This window comes from Anser anser, assembly GCF_964211835.1.
Source record: "Anser anser genome assembly, chromosome: 10".
NCBI classification, from domain to species: domain Eukaryota; kingdom Metazoa; phylum Chordata; class Aves; order Anseriformes; family Anatidae; genus Anser; species Anser anser.
Window position 1 is genome coordinate 23,334,523 of NC_139730.1, and position 23,683 is coordinate 23,358,205.

Below are 23,683 nucleotides of genomic sequence, written 5' to 3' on the forward strand. Positions count from 1 at the left end.
ATTCGGGTTTGTCCAGCTTGGACTAGGATGGTTATGCGGATGCTGTAGGTTGCGGTGAATGCTGTGGCTATAAGGGTTAGGAGTAGGGCTCAAGTATTTAGGTATGATGTGTTTAAGCTTTCGATGATGAGGTCTTTTGAGTAGAATCCGGCTAGGAATGGGGTTCCTATCAGCGCCAGGTTTCCGATGGTTAGGCAGGAAGTAGTGACTGGGAGTATTTTCTGTAGGCCTCCTATCTTTCGGATATCTTGTTCTCCGTTTAGGTTGTGGATGATAGACCCTGAGCATAGGAATAGTATGGCTTTAAAGAAGGCATGGGTTGAGATGTGTAGGAAGGCTAGTTGTGGGAGGTTTAGTCCGATAGTGACTATTATTAGTCCTAGTTGGCTGGATGTTGAGAAAGCAATGATTTTTTTGATGTCATTTTGGGTTAGGGCGCATGTGGCAGCGAATAGGGTTGATAGAGCACCTAGGCATAGGCAGGCAGTTAGGGCTGTCTGGTTGGTGGCTAGCAGGGGGTGCATGCGGATGAGCAGGAAGATTCCGGCTACTACTATGGTACTGGAGTGCAGTAGGGCTGATACTGGGGTGGGGCCTTCTATTGCTGCGGGCAGTCATGGGTGGAGTCCAAATTGGGCGGATTTTCCTGCGGCTGCGAGGATTAATCCTATGAGGGGGAGGATTGGGGTTTGGTGGGGGTGTACGGCTTGTTGGATCTCTCAGGTGTTGAATGTTGAAGCTAGTCATGCTATGCTCAGGGTCAGTCCGACGTCTCCGATTCGGTTGTAGATTACGGCTTGTAGGGCGGCGGTGTTGGCATCTGCTCGGCCTTGTCATCAGCCGATGAGAAGGAAGGACATGATTCGTACTCCTTCCCAGCCTACGAATAGGAGGAATATGTTGTTTGCGGTTGTTAGGAGGAGTATGGCGACTAGGAATGTCAGTAGGTAGGTGAAAAATTTTGTTACGTATGGCTCTGAGGCCATGTATCATATGGCGAATTGTAGGATTGATCATGTTACAAATAGGGCGATTGGAAGAAATGTTATTGAGTATTGGTCTATTTTTAGGCTCAGGGGGATTTTAAAGTTTATAATGAATTTTCACTCCCAGTGGCAGGTGACAGATTCTACTCCCGAGTAGATGAATGCGGTTGTAGGGGCTAGGCTAATTAGGAATGCGGTTTTAACAGCGCGGGTGGTGGCTTGTGGGGTGTTTTTAAAGTTTTTAAATAGAAATGGCAGGATGATTGGGGTTAGGAGGATTGTCAGCGTGAGTAGTGTGAGGGAGTTGATTAGTAGTGTGGGGTTCACTACTTTTACTTGGATTTGCACCAAGATGGGTGGTTCCTAAGACCAGTGGATTGCTGTTATCCTTTAAAAGTAAGGGGGCTGAGGTTTTAGGCTCAGATGTAAGAGTTAGCAGCTCTTGTTGGTTAAACCCTCCCCTCGGCAGGTAAGAAGGTTTGAACTTCTATTCTTAGAATCACAGTCTAATGTTTGGTTTAAACTATACTTGCATGAGGGGATTCCGGAGATCAGTTCGGGTTTGAGGATTAGGAGGAGTATTGGGATAATGTGGAGTGTTATGAGCAGGTGTTCTCGCGTGGTTGAGTTTTGCATAGATGTGATGTGGGAGGGGATTGAGCCTCGTTGGGTCATTAGTAGTATGAATAAGGTGTAGGAGGCGGTTAGTAGGGTTGCGATTCCTGTTAGGATGATCGTGAAGGCAGATCAGTTGAATAAGGTGATTATAATGGTTAGCTCTGCTATGAGGTTTGTTGTTGGGGGTAAGGCTATGTTTGTTAGATTGGCCAGCAATCATCAGGTAGCTATGAGTGGTAGGAGAGGTTGTAGGCCTCGTGTGAGTAGTAGAATTCGGCTGTGCGTACGTTCATAGTTTGTGTTGGCTAGGCAGAATAGTATGGAGGAAGTTAGTCCATGGGAAATTATTAGGATCATTGCCCCTGAGAATGATCAGTGGGTTTGGATTATTCCTGCGGCGATAACTAGGCCTATGTGGCTAACGGATGAATAAGCGATTAGTGATTTTAGGTCTGTCTGTCGTAGGCAGATTGAGCTAGTCATTAGGGCGCCTCATAGGGCCAGGGTTAGGAAGGGGTAGTGCAGGAGGTTGGACAGTGGGCCCATAAATAGAGTGACTCGTATAATTCCGTATCCTCCTAGCTTTAGTAGTAGGGTGGCGAGGAGTATTGAGCCTGCGATGGGTGCTTCTACGTGGGCTTTTGGCAGTCAGAGGTGTAGGCCGTATAGTGGGGCTTTTACTATGAATGCTATGAGCAGTGCTAGACCTGATAGTATTCCTGTCCATGAGGTGGATAGGGTTGGGTGGGTTAGTTGTAGGGTTGGCAGGTGCAGGGTGCCAATTTTCACGTATAGGTGTATGATTGTGATTAGCAGGGGTAGAGAGCTTACTGGCGTGTAGAATAGCAGGTAGATGCCAGCGCTTAGGCGTTCTGGTTGGTTCCCCCATCGGGTGATTAAGATTAGGGTGGGAATGAGGGTTGCTTCAAATGAGATGTAAAATAGTGCTAGTTCTGTGGTGGAAAAGGCTAGTAGGATGAATGGCTGGACTGCGACTAAGGTTGAGATAAAGATTCGTTTGCGTTGTAGGGGTTCTTGTTGCAGGTGGTTTTGGCTTGCTATGATTATGAGTGGGAGTAGTCAGCAGGATAGTACTAGGAGGGGGGATGAGATTTGGTCAATTCCTGTTCAGTTGGATAAAAATTTGTAGGGGTAGTAGGTTGGGATTAATCACTGTAGGCTTAGGGCAGCGATTAGGAGGCTGTATAAGGTGGTGTTAGTCCATAGAAATTTTGGTGGAGACAGCAGGGCTGTTGGAAGAAGTATGATTGTGGGTAGGATGATTTTTAGCATTGCAGGAGGTTTAGGTTGTGTAGATGGTCGGAGCCATGTGTGCGGGTGGAGGCTACTAGGATGGCCAGGCCTGTGCCCGCCTCACACGCTGAGAAGGTTAGCATGAGAATTGGTACCATGGTGAATGAGGAGACTTGGTTTTCGATGGATCATATTGATAGGCCTACGAATATCGATAATATTATGCTTTCAAGGCATAGTAGGGCGGATACTAGGTGGGTTCGGTGGAAGGCTAGTCCTAGTCCGCTGAAAATGAAGGCTGAGTAGAAGCTTAAATGTAGGGGCGACATAAGAAAGTTACAGGGTTGGCTGTAATCTGCTGGGTCGAAACCAGCTATCTTTTTGGTTAGACTAACTTTCTGTTATTCTGCTCATTCTAGGCCCCCTTGAATTCACTCGTAGGCCAGTCCGAGTGTTAGGAGAAGGAGGATCGCTACAGTTCAGGTGAGGGTCATTAGGGGGGATTGGAGTTGGACGGCTCATGGCAGGGGGAGTAGGAGGGCGATTTCTAGGTCGAATAGGACGAACAGGATGGCTACTGAGGAAGAATCGGACTGAGAATGGTAATCGAGCAGATCCAAGTGGGTCGAATCCACATTCGTACGGTGAGAGTTTCTCTGAGTCGGGGTTTATTTGGGCGAGTCAGAAGTTTAATGCGGTTAGGGCGGCGCTTAGGATTGATGATAGGGCGAATATGAACATGAGTGCGTTCATTGCTCTCCTCTGGGTTTATACCAGATTCTAGAGATTGGAAGTCAATTGTAATTAATATACTAGAAGAGCAAGATCCTCATCAGTAGATGGTTATGTAGAGGAATAGTCAGATGACGTCTACGAAGTGTCAGTATCAGGCTGCTGCCTCGAATCCGAAGTGGTGGTCTGATGTAAAGTGGAACTTGATCAGTCGGAAGAGGCAGACGGTCAGGAAGGAGGATCCGATGATTACGTGGAGTCCGTGGAATCCAGTGGCAACGAAGAAGGTAGATCCGTAGACGCTATCGGCGATTGAGAATGGGGCTTCGTGGTATTCTATTGCTTGTAGGGCTGTGAAGTAGAATCCCAGGAGGATCGTTAGGGTTAGGGCGTGGATGGCGTGTTTTCGGTTTCCTTCTGTGATGCTGTGATGGGCTCACGTTACGGTAACGCCTGAGGCTAGTAGGATGGCTGTGTTTAGTAGGGGGACTTCTATCGGGTTGAGTGGTTTAATTCCTGTTGGGGGTCATTGGCCTCCTAGTTCTGGGGTTGGGGCCAGGCTCGAGTGGAAGAACGCTCAGAAGAACCCTAAGAAGAAGAATGCTTCGGATGGGATGAAAAGGATTATGCCGTATCGTAGGCCTTTTTGGACTGTGGGAGTGTGATGGCCTTGGAAGGTGCTTTCTCGTACAATGTCTCGTCATCATTGGAGTATTACTAGGAGTATTGAGATGAGGCCTAGGGTTAGTAGTATGGATGAGTTGTAGTGGAATCACATGATTAATCCTGAGGTTGTGAGTAGGGCGGCGGCTGCCCCGAAGATTGGTCAAGGGCTTGGGTCAACTATGTGGTATGAGTGTGCTTGGTGTGCCATTAGATGTTTTCTTGTAAGTATAGGCTTAGAAGGAGCACGAAGACGTAGGCCTGGATTATGGCTACTGCTACTTCTAGGATGGTTAGGAGTAGTAGGATGATTATTGTTAGGATGGATACTGCAGGAAGGGTGGGTATTAATGCAATGGAGGCTGTAGAGATGAGTTGGATGAGTAAGTGTCCTGCTGTAAGGTTGGCTGTAAGGCGGACTCCGAGGGCTAGGGGGCGGATTAGTAGGCTGGTTGTTTCGATCAGGATTAGTGCGGGGATTAGGGGTGTAGGGGTACCTTCGGGTAATAGGTGGGCTAAAGAGGCTGATGGTTGGTTTCGTAGGCCTGTTAGTAGTGTGGCGAGCCATAGTGGGAAGGCTAGGGCTATGTTCATAGATAGTTGGGTGGTTGGGGTGAATGTATATGGAAGGAGGCCTAGAAGGTTGATTGTAAGAAGTATGATTATTAGGGATGTAAATATTATGGCTCATTTGTGGCCATTTTTGTTGAGTGGGACTATTAGTTGTTTTGTGATTAGGTGAAGGAGTCATGTTTGGATAGTAGAAAGGCGGTTGTTGATTCATCGGTTGTTTGGGGACGGGAATAGTAGGGCTGGGAAGAGTAGGGATAGTAGGATTAAGGGGATGCCAAATAGATTGGGGCTGGAAAATTGGTCAAAGAAGCTTAGGTTCATGGTCAGGATCATGGTGTGGGTTTGGTAGTGAGGGAGGTCTTATTTGATGGGGGGTTGGTTGTGGTGAAGGCTAGTAGTTTTGGTTGGATGAGGAGTGCTAGGGTTAATCAGGTTATAATTATGATTGAAAATCATGGTGCGGGGTTAAGCTGTGGCATATCATTAAGGAGGGGGAAGTCCCTCTTTGGCTAGCTTAAAAGGCTAGTGCTGTTGCATAGCTTCTTAATGATTAGGATGATGATAGAAGGGACGATCAGGCCTCGAAATGTGGGAGTGGGGTTGATTCTACTACAATGGGTATGTAGCTGTGATTAGCCCCGCAAATTTCTGAGCATTGTCCGTAAAAAATCCCAGGCCGGGTGGTAATGAATGAAGTTTGGTTTAGTCGGCCTGGGATTGCGTCTGTTTTAACTCCGAGCGTTGGGACTGCTCAGGAGTGGAGTACGTCTCCTGCAGTAATGATCACGCGGATGGGGGATTCTATTGGGATAACTACGCGGTGGTCAACTTCTAGCAGTCGGAAGTGGCCGTTGGGTAAGTCTGGGGTGGGCACTATGTAGGAGTCGAATGATAGGTCTTTGAAGTCTGTGTATTCGTAGCTTCAGTATCATTGGTGGCCGATGGCTTTTAGGGTGAGGTCTGGTTCATCGATTTTGTCCATTATGTAGAGGATTTGTAGGGATGGGAGGGCGAGGAGTACCAGGACGATAGCAGGTAGGATTGTCCAGATCAGCTCTACTTCTTGGGCGTCTACAGCATTGGACGAGAGTTTTTCTGTTAGTATGTGGGCTAAAAGGTAGAGAACTAGGCTGCAGATAGCTAGGGCAACGATTAGGGCGTGGTCGTGGAATTCAACGAGTTCTTCTATGATGGGTGATGAGGCGTCTTGGAATCCTAGTTGGGAGTGGTTGGCCACATGAGATGTACAGGATTTTTACCTGTGATTTAGTCTTGACAAGGCTATGTAATTGGTTTACTAACGTCTCATAAGAAAGAAGCATGAGCGGTTAATGCAGTTGGCTTGAAACCAGCATGTGAGGGTTCGATTCCTTCCTTTCTTGTACTTGGACGAAGGCCGGTTCCTCGAAAGTATGGTATGGGGGAGGGCAGCCGTGGATTCATTCAACGTTTGTGGTAGTTAGTTCTGGTTGTAGGACTTTTCGTTTGGCCGAAAAGGCTTCTCAGATGATGAATATTAGTATGATTACGGCTACTATTGAGATTAGGGAGCCGATGGAGGAAATGGTGTTTCATAGTGTGTAGGCGTCGGGATAGTCCGAGTATCGTCGGGGTATTCCTGCTAGGCCTAGGAAGTGCTGGGGGAAGAACGTTAGGTTTACTCCTGTAAATATTACCCCGAAGTGGGCTTTTGCTCATGTTTGGTGTAGGGTAAACCCAGTGAGTAGTGGGAATCAGTGAGTAAATCCTGCTAGAATGGCAAAGACGGCGCCTATGGATAGGACGTAGTGGAAGTGGGCAACTACGTAGTACGTGTCGTGCAGGGCGATGTCTAGGGAAGAGTTTGCAAGAACGATTCCTGTTAATCCTCCGATGGTAAATAGGAAGATAAATCCTAGAGCTCATAGTATTGGGGGGGGTCTCATTTGATTGTTCCTCCGTGCAGGGTGGCTAGTCAGCTAAATACTTTGATTCCGGTAGGGATGGCAATGATTATAGTGGCTGATGTAAAGTAGGCTCGGGTATCAACGTCTATTCCTACTGTAAACATGTGGTGAGCTCAGACGATGAATCCTAGGAAGCCGATGGATAGTATGGCTCAGACTATTCCCATGTAGCCGAAGGGCTCCTTTTTGCCTGAGTAGTACGTGACTACGTGTGAGATGATTCCGAACCCCGGTAGGATCAGAATATAGACTTCTGGGTGTCCGAAGAATCAGAATAGGTGTTGGTACAGGATTGGGTCTCCTCCTCCAGCGGGGTCGAAGAATGTGGTGTTTAGGTTTCGATCAGTTAGTAATATTGTAATACCGGCGGCGAGTACGGGGAGTGATAGAAGGAGTAGGATGGCGGTAATTAGTACGGATCAGACAAATAGTGGGGTTTGGTATTGTGAGAGTGCGGGGGGTTTTATGTTGATGGCTGTGGTGATAAAGTTGATGGCCCCAAGGATGGAGGAGATACCGGCTAAGTGGAGTGAGAAGATAGCCAGGTCTACTGAAGCTCCGGCGTGGGCAAGGTCACCTGCTAGGGGAGGGTAGACAGTTCAGCCTGTGCCGGCGCCAGCTTCTACAGTGGATGAGGCTAGTAGGAGGAGGAATGATGGGGGGAGGAGTCAAAAGCTTATGTTGTTTATTCGCGGGAATGCTATGTCGGGGGCACCGATTATGAGGGGGACTAATCAGTTGCCGAATCCTCCGATCATGATGGGTATGACTATAAAGAAGCTTATTACAAAGGCGTGAGCGGTAACGATTACATTGTAAATTTGGTCGTCGCCTAGGAGAGTTCCTGGTTGTCCTAGTTCTGCGCGGATTAATAGGCTGAGTGCGGTGCCGACTATTCCTGCTCATGCCCCGAAGATGAGGTACAGGGTGCCAATATCCTTATGGTTAGTGGAAAATAGTCATCGGTTGATGAAGGTGACGGGTAAGATGGCTGAGTGTTGAAGCGTTAGGCTGTAGTCCTTTTTACAGAGGTTTAATTCCTCTTCTTATCGGCTCTGTAGTGAAATTCATGTTGAGTTGCAAGCTCATCGATGCGCACTAGGGTGCGTCAGGGTCTTTGTAGGCAGAAGCCAATTGGTTTAGGCATTTAGCTGTTAACTAGAGTTTTGTGGGATCGAAGCCCATCTGTCTAGGGAGGCTTTAGCTTAATTAAAGCGTCTGACTTGCATTCAGAAGATACAGGTTAATATTCTGTAAGTCTTAATGTGCAGAAACTAAGAGGGTTTAACTCTTATTTAAGGCTTTGAAGGCCTTCGGTTTGGGGTGTTATCCTAAGTTTCTAGACAATGGCATGTATTATTGGGGACAGGGGAAGTAAGAGGATTGATAGTGAGGCAAGGACCGCAGTAGGTGTGCTTGGGGCTTTGCTAGTGTATCATTGTTTTATGTGGTTAGAGGAGTTGGGGGGAAGGGTAATTGTTGAGTGGTATGCGAGGCGTAGGTAGAAGAAGAGGCTGAGCAGTGATAGCATGGCAATTGCCATGGCTGCTGGTGTTATTTCCTGTTTAGTTAGTTCTTGGATGATAAGTCACTTTGGTATAAAGCCTGTTAATGGGGGGAGGCCTGCTAGGGATAAAAGTACTAGTATTAGGGTGGCGTTTAGCACTGGGGTTTTTGTTCATGAGGTTGTGATCATGGATAGGTTAAGGGCTTTGATTTTGTTAAGGGCTAGGAATACGGCTGATGTTATGATTGTGTATAGGTAGAAGGTAAGTAAGGCCAATTTGGGGCTGTAAACTAGGATGATGGCGATTCAGCCTAAGTGGGAGATGGACGAGAAGGCTAGGATTTTGCGTGTTTGTGTTTGGTTCAGTCCTATTCAGCCTCCTAGTGCTGTTGAGGCTAGGGCCATGGCGGTGAGTAGAGCTGGGTCGAGGGATTTGGATGTTAGTAGGAGCAGGGTTAGTGGGGGGAATTTTATGAGGGTCGAGAGTAGCAGGGCTGTTATTAGTGGCGATCCTTGTAGTACTTCTGGGAATCAGAAGTGAAATGGCACTAGGCCCAGTTTAATAGCGATTGCTGCTGTCAGTAGTAGACAGGAGGTTGGGTGGTTTATTTGTGTGATGTCTCATTGGCCGGTGACTCAGGCATTGGTTATGCTAGAGAATAGGACCAGGGCGGAAGCAGCTGCTTGGGTTAGGAAGTATTTCGTTGCGGCTTCTACTGCTCGTGGGTGGTGGGATTTGGCAATTAGGGGAATGATGGCTAGTGTGTTGATCTCCAGTCCTGTCCAGGCCAGAACTCAGTGGTTGCTGGAAATTGTGATTGTGGTGCCCAAGATGAGGCTGAAGGTTATGATTGGGGTCGCGTAAGGGTTCATTAGTAGAGGAGGGGGTTAAACCATCATTTTCGGGGTATGGGCCCGATAGCTTGATTAGCTGACTCTACTAGAAAATAATATAAGGGAAGTATGGAGAATTTTGATTTCTCTTGTGTGGGTTCAATTCCTACTTTTCTAAGGTCAACAGGAAATGAGAGGGCTGTTATACCTCTATGTTCACTTTATCATAGTGACCCTTTGTAGTTCAGGCACATTTCCTTATGTAAGGAGGTAGGCCTGCATAGCAGATAGGTATGCTGATGTGTCAGAGGCACAGAGCTAGTGTGAGGGGTAGGAAGTTTTTTCATAGTAGGTGCATTAGTTGGTCATATCGGAATCGTGGGTATGAAGCTCGGACCCATAAGAAACCAGAAGATAGTAGGAGGACTTTTGTGGCTAGGATGACGGGGAATAGTTCTGTGGGTGGCCCTAGGGCGCTTGGGTTTAGGAATATGATGGCTGTAAGTGTATTTATTAGCATAATGTTCGCATATTCAGCTAGGAAGAATAAGGCGAAGGGTCCTGCGGCGTATTCAACGTTAAACCCTGAGACTAGCTCAGATTCACCCTCTGTGAGGTCAAAAGGAGCTCGGTTTGTCTCTGCTAGGGTGGATACGTATCATATTATTGCTAGGGGTCATGAGGAGAAAATGAAGTATAGAGGCTCCTGTGCGACGGCAAAGGAGCTGAGTGTGTAGCTTCCGCTTAGTATGATTATTGATAGCAGGATTATGGCCAGTGTCACTTCGTATGAAATGGTCTGTGCTACTGCCCGTAGGGCTCCGATTAGTGCGTATTTTGAGTTCGAGGCTCAGCCTGATCATAGGACTGAGTAGACGGCTAGGCTTGACATGGCTATTAGGAAGAGAACTCCGAGGTTTAGATCTGCTAGGGGAAATGGGAGTGGTAGTGGTGCTCAAGTGGTGAGGGCTAGGACAAGGGCTAGTATTGGTATCAGAATGAATAGAAGTGGGGAAGAGGTAGAGGGTCGGATGGGCTCTTTGGTAAATAGTTTCAGTCCGTCCGCAAATGGTTGAAGTAGGCCAAAAGGCCCGACAACGTTAGGGCCTTTGCGGGATTGTATGTAGCTTAGGATTTTCCGTTCTACTAGGGTTAGGAAGGCTACGGCAATCAGGATTGGGATGATGTATAGGAGGGATATAACGAGGCAGCTTAGTGTTGTTATTTGAATCATGGGTGAAGCTAGGGAGAGGATTTGAACCTCTGGGGAAAGGGCTTAAGCCTTCTGCACTTGCCGGGCTCTGCCACTCTAGCTGGTCCTTTTCTAGGATTGAAAGTGGTGGGGGAAGGCCCTCTTCACGGTTTAGTTGGTTTCACTGCTTAGAGGGGGGGGGCGTGCTTGTGGTATTGGCCCCACTTTCCCGGTCCTTTCGTACTGGGGAGAGTGTGTCATAGATAGAAACCGACCTGGATTGCTCCGGTCTGAACTCAGATCACGTAGGACTGTTAATCGTTGAACAAACGAACCCTTAATAGCGGCTGCACCATTAGGATGTCCTGATCCAACATCGAGGTCGTAAACCCCCCTGTCGATATGGGCTCTTGAGGGGGATTGCGCTGTTATCCCTGGGGTAGCTTGGTCCATTAATCAATTATATTGGGTCTGGTCACTGTTAGCACTTTGAGGGGTAGCTCTAGGTAAAGAGGTATGGTCTTGTTTTTGGAGGATTTGTTCTCCTCCAAGGTCGCCCCAACCGAAAAATATCGACCAGGCTCTGCGATGGTAGTGGCCCCAGTGGGGTTGATTGAGGATTCGCGGTGGTCGTTGATTTTTAAGTTCCACAGGGTCTTCTCGTCTTATGTTCACATCCCCGCTTTTGCACGGGGAGATCAATTTCACTGATTATCTGTGAGAGACAGTTAAGACCTCGTTTAGCCATTCATACAAGTCTCGATTTATGGGACAATTGATTGCGCTACCTTTGCACGGTTAGGATACCGCGGCCGTTAAACCTAAGTCACCGGGCAGGCATCACCTTCAATACTTGTTTAATTTGCTGAAGGCTATGTTTTTGGTAAACAGTCGGGCCTTATTAATTTGCCGAGTTCCTTTCACAGATTTTAATCGCTCTTATAGGCGCTCCTGAGTCGGGTTAACAGGGTTAGTTAATACGTGGTCTTGTAGGGGTTTTTGTATCTGTCTAGGTCTGTTAATAATGTTTCTATGTAAGCTTGCGCCGTTAGAGGGGTGTGGCCCTGAGTTACTTATTTTAGCATTAATTCTCCTATATTCATAGGTTGACCTGTTTGTGATAAGGGAATCATCTTATTTTGGTATTTTTAGGTGGTGGAGCTTTGACGCACTCTTTTTTGATGGCTGCTTTAGGGCCCACGGTAGGATCAGTAGTAAGAATTATCCGCTAGTCGAGGTTGTGTCCTTTTTTAATGGAGCTGTCCCTCCATTAAAGAGCTCTTAATCATCTCATTAGGGTTCAGGATGTCCGGTAGGGAGGATTAAGGGGGAACTTAGATTCGTTTCACAGGTAACCAGCTATCACCCAGCTCGGTTGGCTTTTCACCTCTACTGACAAGTCATCCCACTCTTTTGCAACAGAGACGGGTTCGCTCTCTTTAACTGCTTGAAAGTAGCTCGCTTGGGTTTCGGGGGGGCAAACTTTAGTTCACTTTGCTTGGTTGTTCTCGCTAAACCATGATGCAAAAGGTACAAGGGTTGATCTTTGCTGTCTGTCGCTTTGATTGTTTCACTGCTATTTCATCTTTCCCTTACGGTACTGGGGTCTCTATCGCGTCTAAGTGTCTTTTCTATCGCCTATACTAAGACTGTAAAATGCTTTAGTTTAATTAGTTTAGTAAATTCTTTAGTTTTGGTGTACTATTTGTGTGGTTGAGCTAGAGGGGGGGCTTCAAGACGATCCGGTCTAGTAGATATCTTTCAGGTGTAAGCTGAGTGCTTTGGTGTTATAGCTACGTCTTGATATTCTAAGTACACCTTCCGGTACACTTACCTTGTTACGACTTACCTCATCTTCAGCGTATTTATGGTATTAGTTATGTGGGATGTGGCTTTTGAGGAGGGTGACGGGCGGTATGTACGTGCCCCAGGGCCGGCTTAAAGTAGGCTCTATTGTCCCACTTTACTGCTAAATCCGCCTTCCAGAAGTGGTTTCACGCTTCTTTCCGTGTGCCCTATGAATAGGGAATGTAGCCCATTTCTTCCACTCCATAGGCTATACCTTGACCTGTCTTATTAGCGGGGTGCTATTGTGTCCACTGTTGTGCTCTCATTCGAGGTGGGCTGGCGACGGCGGTATGTAGGCTGTGTTGGCAAGGGGTGGTTGGGTTAATCGGGGATTATCGATTGTAGAACAGGCTCCTCTAGGTGGGTTTGGGGCACCGCCAAGTCCTTAGAGTTTTAAGCGTTTGTGCTCGTAGTTCTCTGGCGGATACTTCGGTAAAGTAAGTATCAAGATTTAGGGCCAGGCATAGTGGGGTATCTAATCCCAGTTTGGGCCCTGGCTTTCGTGGGTTTAAATCAGTCGTTAGTTCCTAAGATCATCTTAATGGTGTGTTTAGGTGCATCTTGGGCTTATGACAGCTCAGTTGCATTTTGATCTTAGTTAGCTAGGATAGGCATTTTACCACTCTTTACGCCGTGTCAATAGGATGGTTGATTTGGGTTTCTTGTATGACCGCGGTGGCTGGCACAAGATTTACCAACCCTTGAAGTTAGGCTGTTGCTATAACTAAGTCAAGTTTGCACTCATTGCTTAATGTTAATTACTGCTGAATACCCGTGGGGGCGTGGCTTAGCGAGGCGTCTTGGGCTACTACTTGGGTGTGCCTGATACCCGCTCCTCAAGGCCTGTATGGGGGTAGGTGGTCGAGGGCGTTTACACTGGGGCGCGGATACTTGCATGTATATATTTAGCAAAAACCAACCGTAAGGTTAGGACTAAGTCTTTTGTCCGCAGGCATGTTTTATGCCATCTTGGCAACTTCAGTGCCATGCTTTGTGTTAAGCTATGTGGACGGGGGTGTGGTTAGCTGATAGTTGAGTGGTGAGTGAGAGTGAAGTATATGAAATTATTGCTTGTGTTTACTATTTTTAGTACTGGAGTTTCTCTAATAAGTTTAAGTTATTTTGTATGTGTTTGTGTGTATATATACATCGTTCCGATGATGTCATGGAAGGGATGATTAATCTTCCTATGAGCAGGCCTCCCCCCATTAACAGGCTTTATACCAAAGTGACTTATCATCCAAGAACTAACTAAACAGGAAATAACACCAGCAGCCATGGCAATTGCCATGCTATCACTGCTCAGCCTCTTCTTCTACCTACGCCTCGCATACCACTCAACAATTACCCTTCCCCCCAACTCCTCTAACCACATAAAACAATGATACACTAGCAAAGCCCCAAGCACACCTACTGCGGTCCTTGCCTCACTATCAATCCTCTTACTTCCCCTGTCCCCAATAATACATGCCATTGTCTAGAAACTTAGGATAACACCCCAAACCGAAGGCCTTCAAAGCCTTAAATAAGAGTTAAACCCTCTTAGTTTCTGCACATTAAGACTTACAGAATATTAACCTGTATCTTCTGAATGCAAGTCAGACGCTTTAATTAAGCTAAAGCCTCCCTAGACAGATGGGCTTCGATCCCACAAAACTCTAGTTAACAGCTAAATGCCTAAACCAATTGGCTTCTGCCTACAAAGACCCTGACGCACCCTAGTGCGCATCGATGAGCTTGCAACTCAACATGAATTTCACTACAGAGCCGATAAGAAGAGGAATTAAACCTCTGTAAAAAGGACTACAGCCTAACGCTTCAACACTCAGCCATCTTACCCGTCACCTTCATCAACCGATGACTATTTTCCACTAACCATAAGGATATTGGCACCCTGTACCTCATCTTCGGGGCATGAGCAGGAATAGTCGGCACCGCACTCAGCCTATTAATCCGCGCAGAACTAGGACAACCAGGAACTCTCCTAGGCGACGACCAAATTTACAATGTAATCGTTACCGCTCACGCCTTTGTAATAAGCTTCTTTATAGTCATACCCATCATGATCGGAGGATTCGGCAACTGATTAGTCCCCCTCATAATCGGTGCCCCCGACATAGCATTCCCGCGAATAAACAACATAAGCTTTTGACTCCTCCCCCCATCATTCCTCCTCCTACTAGCCTCATCCACTGTAGAAGCTGGCACCGGCACAGGCTGAACTGTCTACCCTCCCCTAGCAGGTGACCTTGCCCACGCCGGAGCTTCAGTAGACCTGGCTATCTTCTCACTCCACTTAGCCGGTATCTCCTCCATCCTTGGGGCCATCAACTTTATCACCACAGCCATCAACATAAAACCCCCCGCACTCTCACAATACCAAACCCCACTATTTGTCTGATCCGTACTAATTACCGCCATCCTACTCCTTCTATCACTCCCCGTACTCGCCGCCGGTATTACAATATTACTAACTGATCGAAACCTAAACACCACATTCTTCGACCCCGCTGGAGGAGGAGACCCAATCCTGTACCAACACCTATTCTGATTCTTCGGACACCCAGAAGTCTATATTCTGATCCTACCGGGGTTCGGAATCATCTCACACGTAGTCACGTACTACTCAGGCAAAAAGGAGCCCTTCGGCTACATGGGAATAGTCTGAGCCATACTATCCATCGGCTTCCTAGGATTCATCGTCTGAGCTCACCACATGTTTACAGTAGGAATAGACGTTGATACCCGAGCCTACTTTACATCAGCCACTATAATCATTGCCATCCCTACCGGAATCAAAGTATTTAGCTGACTAGCCACCCTGCACGGAGGAACAATCAAATGAGACCCCCCCCCAATACTATGAGCTCTAGGATTTATCTTCCTATTTACCATCGGAGGATTAACAGGAATCGTTCTTGCAAACTCTTCCCTAGACATCGCCCTGCACGACACGTACTACGTAGTTGCCCACTTCCACTACGTCCTATCCATAGGCGCCGTCTTTGCCATTCTAGCAGGATTTACTCACTGATTCCCACTACTCACTGGGTTTACCCTACACCAAACATGAGCAAAAGCCCACTTCGGGGTAATATTTACAGGAGTAAACCTAACGTTCTTCCCCCAGCACTTCCTAGGCCTAGCAGGAATACCCCGACGATACTCGGACTATCCCGACGCCTACACACTATGAAACACCATTTCCTCCATCGGCTCCCTAATCTCAATAGTAGCCGTAATCATACTAATATTCATCATCTGAGAAGCCTTTTCGGCCAAACGAAAAGTCCTACAACCAGAACTAACTACCACAAACGTTGAATGAATCCACGGCTGCCCTCCCCCATACCATACTTTCGAGGAACCGGCCTTCGTCCAAGTACAAGAAAGGAAGGAATCGAACCCTCACATGCTGGTTTCAAGCCAACTGCATTAACCGCTCATGCTTCTTTCTTATGAGACGTTAGTAAACCAATTACATAGCCTTGTCAAGACTAAATCACAGGTAAAAATCCTGTACATCTCATGTGGCCAACCACTCCCAACTAGGATTCCAAGACGCCTCATCACCCATCATAGAAGAACTCGTTGAATTCCACGACCACGCCCTAATCGTTGCCCTAGCTATCTGCAGCCTAGTTCTCTACCTTTTAGCCCACATACTAACAGAAAAAACTCTCGTCCAATGCTGTAGACGCCCAAGAAGTAGAGCTGATCTGGACAATCCTACCTGCTATCGTCCTGGTACTCCTCGCCCTCCCATCCCTACAAATCCTCTACATAATGGACAAAATCGACGAACCAGACCTCACCCTAAAAGCCATCGGCCACCAATGATACTGAAGCTACGAATACACAGACTTCAAAGACCTATCATTCGACTCCTACATAGTGCCCACCCCAGACTTACCCAACGGCCACTTCCGACTGCTAGAAGTTGACCACCGCGTAGTTATCCCAATAGAATCCCCCATCCGCGTGATCATTACTGCAGGAGACGTACTCCACTCCTGAGCAGTCCCAACGCTCGGAGTTAAAACAGACGCAATCCCAGGCCGACTAAACCAAACTTCATTCATTACCACCCGGCCTGGGATTTTTTACGGACAATGCTCAGAAATTTGCGGGGCTAATCACAGCTACATACCCATTGTAGTAGAATCAACCCCACTCCCACATTTCGAGGCCTGATCGTCCCTTCTATCATCATCCTAATCATTAAGAAGCTATGCAACAGCACTAGCCTTTTAAGCTAGCCAAAGAGGGACTTCCCCCTCCTTAATGATATGCCACAGCTTAACCCCGCACCATGATTTTCAATCATAATTATAACCTGATTAACCCTAGCACTCCTCATCCAACCAAAACTACTAGCCTTCACCACAACCAACCCCCCATCAAATAAGACCTCCCTCACTACCAAACCCACACCATGATCCTGACCATGAACCTAAGCTTCTTTGACCAATTTTCCAGCCCCAATCTATTTGGCATCCCCTTAATCCTACTATCCCTACTCTTCCCAGCCCTACTATTCCCGTCCCCAAACAACCGATGAATCAACAACCGCCTTTCTACTATCCAAACATGACTCCTTCACCTAATCACAAAACAACTAATAGTCCCACTCAACAAAAATGGCCACAAATGAGCCATAATATTTACATCCCTAATAATCATACTTCTTACAATCAACCTTCTAGGCCTCCTTCCATATACATTCACCCCAACCACCCAACTATCTATGAACATAGCCCTAGCCTTCCCACTATGGCTCGCCACACTACTAACAGGCCTACGAAACCAACCATCAGCCTCTTTAGCCCACCTATTACCCGAAGGTACCCCTACACCCCTAATCCCCGCACTAATCCTGATCGAAACAACCAGCCTACTAATCCGCCCCCTAGCCCTCGGAGTCCGCCTTACAGCCAACCTTACAGCAGGACACTTACTCATCCAACTCATCTCTACAGCCTCCATTGCATTAATACCCACCCTTCCTGCAGTATCCATCCTAAAAATAATCATCCTACTACTCCTAACCATCCTAGAAGTAGCAGTAGCCATAATCCAGGCCTACGTCTTCGTGCTCCTTCTAAGCCTATACTTACAAGAAAACATCTAATGGCACACCAAGCACACTCATACCACATAGTTGACCCAAGCCCTTGACCAATCTTCGGGGCAGCCGCCGCCCTACTCACAACCTCAGGATTAATCATGTGATTCCACTACAACTCATCCATACTACTAACCCTAGGCCTCATCTCAATACTCCTAGTAATACTCCAATGATGACGAGACATTGTACGAGAAAGCACCTTCCAAGGCCATCACACTCCCACAGTCCAAAAAGGCCTACGATACGGCATAATCCTTTTCATCACATCCGAAGCATTCTTCTTCTTAGGGTTCTTCTGAGCGTTCTTCCACTCGAGCCTGGCCCCAACCCCAGAACTAGGAGGCCAATGACCCCCAACAGGAATTAAACCACTCAACCCGATAGAAGTCCCCCTACTAAACACAGCCATCCTACTAGCCTCAGGCGTTACCGTAACGTGAGCCCATCACAGCATCACAGAAGGAAACCGAAAACACGCCATCCACGCCCTAACCCTAACGATCCTCCTGGGATTCTACTTCACAGCCCTACAAGCAATAGAATACCACGAAGCCCCATTCTCAATCGCCGATAGCGTCTACGGATCTACCTTCTTCGTTGCCACTGGATTCCACGGACTCCACGTAATCATCGGATCCTCCTTCCTGACCGTCTGCCTCTTCCGACTGATCAAGTTCCACTTTACATCAGACCACCACTTCGGATTCGAGGCAGCAGCCTGATACTGACACTTCGTAGACGTCATCTGACTATTCCTCTACATAACCATCTACTGATGAGGATCTTGCTCTTCTAGTATATTAATTACAATTGACTTCCAATCTCTAGAATCTGGTATAAACCCAGAGGAGAGCAATGAACGCACTCATGTTCATATTCGCCCTATCATCAATCCTAAGCGCCGCCCTAACCTCATTAAACTTCTGACTCGCCCAAATAAACCCCGACTCAGAGAAACTCTCACCGTACGAATGTGGATTCGACCCACTTGGATCTGCTCGATTACCATTCTCAGTCCGATTCTTCCTCAGTAGCCATCCTGTTCGTCCTATTCGACCTAGAAATCGCCCTCCTACTCCCCCTGCCATGAGCCGTCCAACTCCAATCCCCCCTAATGACCCTCACCTGAACTGTAGTGATCCTCCTTCTCCTAACACTCGGACTGGCCTACGAGTGAATTCAAGGGGGCCTAGAATGAGCAGAATAACAGAAAGTTAGTCTAACCAAAAAGATAGCTGGTTTCGACCCAGCAGATTACAGCCAACCCTGTAACTTTCTTATGTCGCCCCTACATTTAAGCTTCTACTCAGCCTTCATTTTCAGCGGACTAGGGCTAGCCTTCCACCGAACCCACCTAGTATCCGCCCTACTATGCCTTGAAAGCATAATATTATCGATATTCGTAGGCCTATCAATATGATCCATCGAAAACCAAGTCTCCTCATTCACCATGGTACCAATTCTCATGCTAACCTTCTCAGCGTGTGAGGCGGGCACAGGCCTGGCCATCCTAGTAGCCTCCACCCGCACACATGGCTCTGACCATCTACACAACCTAAACCTCCTGCAATGCTAAAAATCATCCTACCCACAATCATACTTCTTCCAACAGCCCTGCTGTCTCCACCAAAATTTCTATGGACTAACACCACCTTATACAGCCTCCTAATCGCTGCCCTAAGCCTACAGTGATTAATCCCAACCTACTACCCCTACAAATTTTTATCCAACTGAACAGGAATTGACCAAATCTCATCCCCCCTCCTAGTACTATCCTGCTGACTACTCCCACTCATAATCATAGCAAGCCAAAACCACCTGCAACAAGAACCCCTACAACGCAAACGAATCTTTATCTCAACCTTAGTCGCAGTCCAGCCATTCATCCTACTAGCCTTTTCCACCACAGAACTAGCACTATTTTACATCTCATTTGAAGCAACCCTCATTCCCACCCTAATCTTAATCACCCGATGGGGGAACCAACCAGAACGCCTAAGCGCTGGCATCTACCTGCTATTCTACACGCCAGTAAGCTCTCTACCCCTGCTAATCACAATCATACACCTATACGTGAAAATTGGCACCCTGCACCTGCCAACCCTACAACTAACCCACCCAACCCTATCCACCTCATGGACAGGAATACTATCAGGTCTAGCACTGCTCATAGCATTCATAGTAAAAGCCCCACTATACGGCCTACACCTCTGACTGCCAAAAGCCCACGTAGAAGCACCCATCGCAGGCTCAATACTCCTCGCCGCCCTACTACTAAAGCTAGGAGGATACGGAATTATACGAGTCACTCTATTTATGGGCCCACTGTCCAACCTCCTGCACTACCCCTTCCTAACCCTGGCCCTATGAGGCGCCCTAATGACTAGCTCAATCTGCCTACGACAGACAGACCTAAAATCACTAATCGCTTATTCATCCGTTAGCCACATAGGCCTAGTTATCGCCGCAGGAATAATCCAAACCCACTGATCATTCTCAGGGGCAATGATCCTAATAATTTCCCATGGACTAACTTCCTCCATACTATTCTGCCTAGCCAACACAAACTATGAACGTACGCACAGCCGAATTCTACTACTCACACGAGGCCTACAACCTCTCCTACCACTCATAGCTACCTGATGATTGCTGGCCAATCTAACAAACATAGCCTTACCCCCAACAACAAACCTCATAGCAGAGCTAACCATTATAATCACCTTATTCAACTGATCTGCCTTCACGATCATCCTAACAGGAATCGCAACCCTACTAACCGCCTCCTACACCTTATTCATACTACTAATGACCCAACGAGGCTCAATCCCCTCCCACATCACATCTATGCAAAACTCAACCACGCGAGAACACCTGCTCATAACACTCCACATTATCCCAATATTCCTCCTAATCCTCAAACCCGAACTGATCTCCGGAATCCCCTCATGCAAGTATAGTTTAAACCAAACATTAGACTGTGATTCTAAGAATAGAAGTTCAAACCTTCTTACCTGCCGAGGGGAGGGTTTAACCAACAAGAGCTGCTAACTCTTACATCTGAGCCTAAAATCTCAGCCCCCTTACTTTTAAAGGATAACAGCAATCCACTGGTCTTAGGAACCACCCATCTTGGTGCAAATCCAAGTAAAAGTAGTGAACCCCACACTACTAATCAACTCCCTCACACTACTCACGCTGACAATCCTCCTAACCCCAATCATCCTGCCATTTCTATTTAAAAACTTTAAAAACACCCCACAAGCCACCACCCGCGCTGTTAAAACCGCATTCCTAATTAGCCTAGCCCCTACAACCGCATTCATCTACTCGGGAGTAGAATCTGTCACCTGCCACTGGGAGTGAAAATTCATTATAAACTTTAAAATCCCCCTGAGCCTAAAAATAGACCAATACTCAATAACATTTCTTCCAATCGCCCTATTTGTAACATGATCAATCCTACAATTCGCCATATGATACATGGCCTCAGAGCCATACGTAACAAAATTTTTCACCTACCTACTGACATTCCTAGTCGCCATACTCCTCCTAACAACCGCAAACAACATATTCCTCCTATTCGTAGGCTGGGAAGGAGTACGAATCATGTCCTTCCTTCTCATCGGCTGATGACAAGGCCGAGCAGATGCCAACACCGCCGCCCTACAAGCCGTAATCTACAACCGAATCGGAGACATCGGACTGATCCTGAGCATAGCATGACTAGCTTCAACATTCAACACCTGAGAGATCCAACAAGCCGTACACCCCCACCAAACCCCAATCCTCCCCCTCATAGGATTAATCCTCGCAGCCGCAGGAAAATCCGCCCAATTTGGACTCCACCCATGACTGCCCGCAGCAATAGAAGGCCCCACCCCAGTATCAGCCCTACTGCACTCCAGTACCATAGTAGTAGCCGGAATCTTCCTGCTCATCCGCATGCACCCCCTGCTAGCCACCAACCAGACAGCCCTAACTGCCTGCCTATGCCTAGGTGCTCTATCAACCCTATTCGCTGCCACATGCGCCCTAACCCAAAATGACATCAAAAAAATCATTGCTTTCTCAACATCCAGCCAACTAGGACTAATAATAGTCACTATCGGACTAAACCTCCCACAACTAGCCTTCCTACACATCTCAACCCATGCCTTCTTTAAAGCCATACTATTCCTATGCTCAGGGTCTATCATCCACAACCTAAACGGAGAACAAGATATCCGAAAGATAGGAGGCCTACAGAAAATACTCCCAGTCACTACTTCCTGCCTAACCATCGGAAACCTGGCGCTGATAGGAACCCCATTCCTAGCCGGATTCTACTCAAAAGACCTCATCATCGAAAGCTTAAACACATCATACCTAAATACTTGAGCCCTACTCCTAACCCTTATAGCCACAGCATTCACCGCAACCTACAGCATCCGCATAACCATCCTAGTCCAAGCTGGACAAACCCGAATCCCCCCAATAGTATCAATAAACGAAAACAACCCACTAATCACCGCCCCCCTAACCCGACTCGCCCTAGGCAGCATTACAGCAGGAATAATCATTACCTCTTTCATCACACCAACCAAAACCCCCCCAATAACCATACCCCTTATCACCAAAACCGCTGCCATCCTCATAACAATCCTAGGAATCATCCTAGCCCTAGAACTATCGAACATAACACACACCCTCACTCACCCCAAACCAAACCCCCTCATAAACTTCTCCTCTGCATTAGGGTACTTCAACCCCCTAGTACACCGATTCTTCTCCAAAAACCTACTAGAAAAGGGACAAAACATTGCCCTACACTTGATCGACCTCTCCTGACTCAAAAAAATAGGGCCAGAGGGCCTTGCTGAACTACAAGTAGCCGCAAGCAAAGCCGCAACCTCAATACACACAGGGCTAATTAAGGCCTACCTAGGATCCTTCGCCCTCTCCATCCTGGTAATAATCCTAATAACACACAGACTCACTAATGGCCCCTAACATCCGCAAATCCCATCCCCTACTAAAAATAATCAACAACTCCCTAATCGACCTACCCGCCCCCTCCAACATCTCTGCCTGATGAAACTTCGGCTCCCTTCTAGCCATCTGCTTAGCCACACAAATCCTAACAGGCCTGCTACTAGCCATACACTACACCGCAGACACTTCACTCGCCTTCTCCTCAGTAGCTCACACATGCCGAGACGTCCAGTACGGATGGCTCATCCGCAACCTCCACGCCAACGGTGCTTCGCTCTTCTTTATCTGCATCTACTTACACATCGGACGAGGCCTCTACTACGGCTCCTACCTATACAAAGAAACCTGAAACACAGGAGTAATCCTCCTACTCACCCTAATAGCAACTGCCTTCGTAGGGTATGTCCTACCATGAGGACAAATGTCATTCTGAGGGGCCACCGTAATCACCAACCTATTCTCAGCCATCCCGTACATTGGGCAAACTCTAGTAGAATGAGCCTGAGGGGGATTCTCAGTAGACAATCCAACCTTAACCCGATTCTTCGCCATCCACTTCCTACTGCCCTTCCTAATTGCAGGAATCACCCTAGTCCACCTAACCTTCCTACACGAATCAGGCTCAAATAACCCACTAGGAATCGTATCAGACTGCGACAAAATCCCATTCCACCCATACTTCTCCATTAAAGACAGCTTAGGGCTTACCCTAATAATCACCCCTCTAATAGCACTAGCCCTATTTTCACCGAACCTCCTGGTTCTTGGAATCCTAGTTGGGAGTGGTTGGCCACATGAGATGTACAGGATTTTTACCTGTGATTTAGTCTTGACAAGGCTATGTAATTGGTTTACTAACGTCTCATAAGAAAGAAGCATGAGCGGTTAATGCAGTTGGCTTGAAACCCATCCCCAGTGGTGCAAGTGCACTCTCTGAACTCACTGAAGTGCATCCCCAGTGGTGCCAGTGCACTCTCTGCACTCACTGCACTGCATCCCCAGTGGTGCCAGTGCAATCTCTGGACTCACTGCAGAGCATCCCCAGTGGTGCCAGTGCACTCTGTGGACTCACTGTAGTGCATCCCCAGTGGTGCCAGTGCACTCTCTGGACTCACTGCACTGCATCCCCAGTGGTGCCAGTGCAATCTCTGGACTCACTGCAGTGCATCCCCAGTGGTGCCAGTGCACTCTCTGGACTCACTGCACTGCATCCCTAGTGGTGCCAGTGCACTCTCTGGACTCACTGCAGTGCATCCCCAGTGGTGCCAGTGCACTCTCTGGACTCACTGCACTGCATCCCCAGTGGTGCCAGTGCGCTCTCTGGAGTCACAGCACTGCATCCCCAGTGGTGCCAGTGCAATCTCTGGACTCACTGCACTGCATCCCCAGTGGTGCCAGTGCACTCTCTGGACTCACTGAAGTGCATCCCCA

At 47.5% G+C, this 23,683-nt stretch overlaps 1 long non-coding RNA gene across 1 annotated transcript in view; it reads right to left on the reverse strand.

The window, feature by feature from the left end:
• Nucleotides 1–21,115: 21,115 nt before the first annotated feature.
• The window catches only part of LOC310904902, a 147,022-nt gene continuing 144,454 nt past the window's right edge, over nt 21,116–23,683 (reverse strand). The window contains exon 2 of the long non-coding RNA XR_014588682.1: nt 21,116–23,006. This is a non-coding gene — a long non-coding RNA (uncharacterized lncRNA). The remainder of the gene's footprint in view (nt 23,007–23,683) is intronic.